General features: G+C 37.7%; 1 pseudogene; it reads left to right on the top strand.

Annotated features, from left to right (window-relative positions):
- Positions 1 to 3,187, top strand: LOC149139102 (phosphoenolpyruvate carboxykinase (ATP)-like; annotated as a pseudogene).
- The last annotated feature ends 4,057 nt before the right edge of the window (positions 3,188 to 7,244 follow it).

The raw sequence follows: 7,244 nt of genomic DNA, 5'->3' as shown, positions 1-7,244 counted from the left end.
ATGGACGAACATAAATTCCTCATCAATCGAGAAAGGGCAGGGGATTTTTTGACATCATTGGATAAGGTATGCTCACAGTCAATGTTTATTTAACAAAATCTGAGTTAGATCTCCCGACAATTTGGAGATTTTACTTATAACACTAAGGCATATCTTCTACATGATCATGATGGTTTCAAAAAGCTTAAATTCATAAGCATGTGGTGACTAGTGTGACCTAATGATCATTTGACCATGCCTGGTTCATCAGGGTGATAACATCATTTATACATGAACTACCATGGTTCATTGTATATGCCTAGTTTCATGAATTTATATAAGGAGGCAATCTAGGTTCATTTTGTATAGATTTCAAGAAATCAATATAATTTCACCAACTTTGAACAATAAATTGTGATCATATTAATATTTTTCTCTTATGTAGGTTTTTTTGAACGATCAATGTTTGAACTAGGATTCAGACCATCACCTAAAAGTGTGCATCATTTCAGCATGATTATATCATTTTGTATTCGTGGATAACATGTAAGTCAACTCCATTTTTCAATAGTGTATGCTTATTCCTTAGTATTTGTGTTGATTTTCCTTTTCTCGGTCCCTTGTTTTCCACTTGGATGCTTAAGATAGGTGGCATCATTTTTTCTAGTTCTTTACAAAGTGCTTCAACTTTCAAGTTCATATATATTACATGTGGCCCCATTACCTTCAAGCAAGGAATACTTCAAAAAAGTTCTTGTGTAGTAATATTTTTCTTTGGTTTATAATAGGTGCATAAGTCCTATTTCTCAAGAGCTAGAGAACTTTGGTACTCTAGATTTCACCATTTATAATGCTGGGAAATTTCCATGCATTCAATTCACTCATTATATGAATTCCAGCATGACCATTGATTTAAACCTTGCCCAAAAATAAATTGTAATTCTTGGAACCCAAGATGCTAGAGAAATGAAGAAGGGATTATTTATTGTGATGCGTCACCTAATTCCCAAGAAAGGAATTTTATCTCCACTCTAGCTGCAATATGGGAAAGGAAAGATATGTGAATCTACTATTTGGACTATGAGGAATTGTAGATTTCAAATTCTAACTACAATTTGATGTTTATTTTATGGATTCTTGTTTTATATTTGATGTTTTGTAGAACTCATCAATAACAAAGGTTGTATGCATGAAGGAACTAGAAAGACTACACTATCAACAAACCCAAACTGGTATTTGACTGGAGATGACGAGCATGGCTGGAGTGACAATGGTATATCAAATATTCAAGGAGGGTGTTAAGCAAAATGTATTGACCTTTCAAGGAGAAAGAACCTGAGATATGGAAATCAGTAAAAATTGGAACCATTGAGTTTGCTATTATCTATTTTATAATTTAAGCCCAGTGATATTGGTTGTATTTCAAGAGAAGTGCAGTTGAGTTCATCATACATATATAGCTTATTAGATGAATATTCATCTAAAAAAATAATTTTTTTGTTGTTTTTGTGGTACTATCAGATAATTTTGTTTGATATGTATACAAGAGAGTTGGATTACTCGACAAATCCATCACTAGTATCATTTCTGCAACTTGAACATATTGATTAATGTGTTCATAAATGCAGCTAAAATATGACAATCAATAATGAGCCATTTTGACTTGATTATCAATACACATGACAATCAGGCTTGGGATCTCTTCAATTGGCTCTATAATCTAATATAAATTCTAAACAGTGTTTGGTGAAAAATTCATAATTTCCAAATTGTTATCGTTGAACTACTAAAGCTAATATTTATGTTTTCGTATGCATTGTATAGTAATCTCTCCTTGACATTTCTTTAATTTTTAGATAGTACCAGAGCATCATACCCCATAGAGTCCATTCCAAATGCAAAGATTCCTTATGTGGGACCTCACCCTAAGAATGCCATTCTACTAGCATGTGATGCTTTTGATGTTCTTCCACTAGTTAGCAAGTTGGCATTAGCCCAAACCATGTACCACTTCATCATTGATTACATTGCCGTGGTAATATTGACTGATTTTATACATATGATATCTTTTTAGTCTCCTTTAGATTGCTCGCGTTCTTGAATGTTTTCCTGATTTCAGGTAGTGGAAACTGAAGGAGTTAAGGAGTGATCTGAATTGGATCATTCTATTGTTTTTCATCCATCTCAATGCATTTGGAGTGGAAAAAGTGGAGGAATCAGCTCAGGCAACCGTTTTTATCGGCAGGACCCAGTTTAGCGAAACTGGGTCTGAAACCTTTCAGGAGCGTTTTGAGGAATCCAATGACATTTTTTAGGGATAAAAGCTTTTGCGTATGCATAACACCTTTTCATGCTATTCTACACACATAAATCTTTCCAACGATGCAAGAATCGTGCCAATCGGAGTCTGTATTCAAAAGTTATGTCACTCAGAAGTTGACCTTCTTGTTTTCCCACCTATAGTTCGAGAGGATGCCGCTTTAGCTCCCATTATTCATGGAAAAAGGGCTAGCCATGTGTTTGTGATGTAGAAGACTCTAGAAGAGTGTATTTTGTAACTCTAGTTGAGAGATGATGTAGTCAAACTTAACCACTAGTAGGCTATCGGGTTGTGTTATAACTCGGCCACTAGGAGGTAGAGGCATTCCATTCTTTCGAGAGAAATTTGTTCCGTAGTTGAGTAAAGACAACCAGGAGAGATACGAGGTAGAGCACACAAAGAGGATTTGTGCACTGCAGTAGCCCACAAGCCATAGACATTACTTCTTTGTATCTACATCCATATTTCCAAACAGAGAAAGAGAGTGAAGCAGCCTCACCTGCTAGCTGGTTTTCTCTCGAAAGGGTTTCCCAGAAAGTTTATCTTGTGTATTGTGTGCATGAGAGCTCATTATGTTGTTGTCTACTTTTCTGCTTGATTTACTTTTACATGCATGCACTAATTACAGGTAATTTTATAGATCTAGAAATTAAATAAAACTGTAATAGTGTAGAATTTGATATTTTTAATATAATATTATTAAATCTGTTGTGACGAACTATCCAGTGGAACATCCACGACAGTTTACGGATCAAGGAGCCACGTGAAACATTTTCTTCTTGTTTTGGAGTAGTGTTTCTTATGTTGTATCCATCCAAATACATAGAAATGTGGGGAAAGAAGATGAAAAAGCATGGTACAATGACTTGGCTGCTTAGCATTGGGTGATCTAGTGGGAGGTATTGCGATACATTCTAACCAAACTTATATGAAAAAAATTATATGTAACTAACTTATTTTAGAGATCACATCTACAAAACTTGGAGGAACTCATAGTGTTCCTTTCGCTTCTGCGCAAAGAAAATTGATAAAGTTTGCTCATCTTCTACCGCACAATTTCTTAAAGGCAAGGAAAACCTTGAGACACAAGTGGACAAATGTCCAAAATAATTCCTATCATCAAAGCGTCCTTCTCCCACAGACCCTGTAACGTCCTGAGGTCTCCACCCGATGTGCGACGCGTTCGGGCGACGGGTGATCGTGGGTGAGCGCACGTTTTAGACGAAGTGCGAACGTTCGGTCGAAGTGCACGAGCTACTGTTATGTGAAATGCGAGTTCCTTGATTATGCGATGGAGTAATGTGCATAAGAGAAAGGAGCTTGGCATGTTTATATGCGTGATGGCATGAGAGAAGATTGTGGAGGCCGACCTACACTTATGAAGGAGCCGACATGTATAGTGGAGTATTTGTGATGGCGTTTGAGACGTTGGGTGAGTCGGCTGGGCAGCCAGACTTCACCCACGCTTGTGTATATATTATGGAGCGGTTGCTCTTATTTGCAACGAACTCACTCGCTCATCGTTTGAAGATCTTCGCTCACATAAGAAAGGCGCAAGGCAAGGTGCGTAGTAATAAGGAAGGAAGGTGTAGTAGGAGATGCACCTGTTCTTGGGCGAAGCCGCACGGTAGCAAGTCGCTTGTCTTGAGTTTGGGTGAAGGGCACGGGCAAGGTCACCCGCCGGTTGGAGGACGATGTGCATGGGTATGTGGCACCCGCATTGTGCGAAGGGGCGCCCGGATTGTGCAACGACTTGGCGTGGGTGTCTTGGTGACTCAGGTGAGCGTCCGCCCATCGTGCAAGTGTGCACGAAGGTGAATGAAGGTTGGAACTGGAGGTCGTAGAGTTGGGCAGGCGGTACTACGTGCTGTTCACATGATTTGGGAATTTGTCAAAGGTTGGCAAGTGGGACTGCGTGTGGACAGGGATACACGGTTTGGGTGTTTGCGATCAAACAAATAGCGAACTGGCGAAGACGTGCAACGAGGTGAACGACGGGTTGGTGAGTCGTGCGGCGACCATGCGAAGGTGCCGACAAGTTGGGCAACTGAGTTTGCCGAAGTTGTGAAAATTGACGAAGTGTAAATTTGGGGTTTCCCAAGATTTAACTTGTACATTGTAAAAGTGAAGATTATATAATATATTGATTCGGGCAAACTCATATTGTGGGCAGTTGCCCCTCCCTTTATATTGTGCAATTGTCTTCTTCGTTTATAATTGTTGTTGATAATGAATGAGTATGGGTATTCATTGGTATAAAGGATAAACATAATAATACTTGGTTGCGAAACACAAACTAAGTAGGAGAAAATGGATTAGGCATAGTCCACGAACATAAGTATTGGTGAAAAGAAAGTGTTCGGTGGTGCCGCACCTCACTATAAGTGGTTGAAAGACTACCGCAGGTGTAGGGGCGTGACAGACCCCTTAGAACATGAAAGTTCCAACATACATACATAACTATCATAAGAAAGAATTATGTCATAAACGACCCTGTCATTCAAAGATAGCATGGAAACAATACCATAAATTAAAGTAATGGCCATGATTTAAAGGAGATCATACTTGAAATGTGCTAGATAAGCCGCATAAAGATTATGGAATGATTGGAAGGGCGGCCATCTTTGAAGCACTAAAACTAACCATAAATCAACGACTTATAAGGCATTTTTCACACAAATTTGACCAACTTTCAGATATGAATATTCTCAGCTTGAAACGTACAATGAACACTACTTAGTAACTGTCATTTTTATATTATATTACAATATATAATAAGGTAAAGAAAATTTAAATATGTTTTTATATTTCAATATATAATAAGGTTAATAAAATTTAAATTTAATATATCAAATATTATAAAAAGATATAACTTTTTCAATTTATAAGATTCAATTTAACAATCTTATAAGCTTTCTTTGCACTTTTGAGGCAATTTCTATTTTTTCTTTTAATACTTAATTCTACAGTGGTAATTATCCTTTTACTCGTTTATCGTAATAATTCTGCAGTGGTAATTATCCTTTACTCGTTTATGTACAATAAAGATAATCAATAATTCAGTGTTTCCTGATTCTGTAGTTTGGGAGAAAGCAGGAGGTTGAAACCATGATTTTATATTTTGTTGTTGTAATGGAAATTAGAGGTATGTCCCTTCAAAGTGTGCAATTTCAGGATTCTTAAATGAAAATAGTGATATTTTACAGTTTTGGAATCCTCCTCGTCGAACTAACCAATTGGCTATGGTCGTACTTCAATGCAAGTGAGGTAGGTTCACATAAATTGCCTTTCAGACACACATGTTGATTTAGCGTGTGGGTTTCGGTTCTGTATCCACAAAACATGGTCAAAATACAATAGAGATAGTTCGGGAATGTCCAGCTATTCATTGAGGAGCATATCCAAGTAATGCTAAATGCCTATCATAAGACCATAAAAAAGAGGCAGTAAACACAGAAGCTTCCTATGCCAGATATTGTTAAACCTACTCATTTATAGCTTTTCCAGCGTGAATCTAGCGAAACACCATTACATACCCCAATCTTCCGTGTGCTCGAGACTTGGAGATGCTTCAAGATTCCTCCGCTGCAAATGAGCGCTAACTCGATATGACTGGGAGAGTTTTGAGCGTCTAGCGAATCAATCAGAGCTCCTAACTGGAATCGACAACGACAATTCAATCAGTTGGGTGGGGGAAACTGGAAGAGACAACGACAAGTGATAAGTAGGTGGATGAAATTGCTTGCCGTTAATGCGAAGAGACCGCGGAATCCAACTCCGATCCTGTCTGGCACTGTTGACCATCTGTTGTTGGGTTTTGAGTAATCGGTGGACTTGATTTTATCAGAGCCTACCTGTTGGAAATACATACAAATAAGCCTCATGAACATCACTATGTTCTAAACTATCATTATTTTAGTACATCGTCAATAATACTTTCCTCCATTTATTCACCTCTAAGAGATCAATAATATATCTTAAACTCCCTGAAACCATATACTGTATTCTTAGTGAGCTGCCCATTAAACATCAACAGCTTGTGAGAAGCTTCAATGCTGCTGCAACAGTATGGAAGAATGAATCTCAACCGTACACCATGCAAATTGAAGATGCACACCCAAGTCGGCGAGATTAGTAATCAATCACAAATGAGTAGCGAGAATGTTTATCACAACTTTTTATCTCCTATTTGGATATGTATGCTTCACTGTTCTGAAATTCTTTTTCATACCATTATGATTGCTTGTCAAACAGGTCGGTTCAGAACCCTCTTTCTAGAAAATGAGTTTTATAGAAAAAGGTAGTCAACGGTGTTGGCCAACATGATTGAATCCACAAGATGTGGCGTTAAAGAACACACCGACAGGACTTAAAGAGTGAAAGCTTTTTTACATATCATTGTAGTTACTATTCAACAAGATCAAGTCAGAACTCTCCTTCTAGAAAAGGAGTTTTCTAGAAGAAAGTACAACGACGTTGACAATATGATTGAAGTCATGAGATGCGAGAAGCAGGGCCGGTGATTTTTTTAACCCTGCATCTCATGACTTCAGTCATACTACCACCGTCGCTGTACTTTCATCTAGAGTCTAGAAGGAGAGTTCTGAACTCCATCTGGTTGAAAAGCAACTAATATAGCGATATGCAAAACTTTCAAAATAATGAAGCTAACCTCTCCAGGTAGGAGATAAAAAGTCGAGATAAAATTTCTCACCATTTATTGTGAATGATTACTAATCCCATGGACTTTTGTGTTCAACATAGGGCACGGTTGAGATTCTCTCATGAGCTGTTGATGTTTAACGGGCAGCTCACTAGAAATACAGTACATGGTTTCATGGGCTTTAAGGTATATTCCTTAGCTTATATACTTTATCTATTCCACATAAAGGGACGACAACATCTGGCTCTATAATATTAACATTGGATTATATACATAACATCT

The sequence above is a fragment of the Pinus tabuliformis genome, chromosome X, assembly GCF_031772625.1.
Source record: "Pinus tabuliformis cultivar Carrire ecotype Pingquan chromosome X, CPIR1, whole genome shotgun sequence".
NCBI classification, from domain to species: domain Eukaryota; kingdom Viridiplantae; phylum Streptophyta; class Pinopsida; order Pinales; family Pinaceae; genus Pinus; species Pinus tabuliformis.
This window is presented reverse-complemented; position numbering and strand designations above follow the sequence as displayed.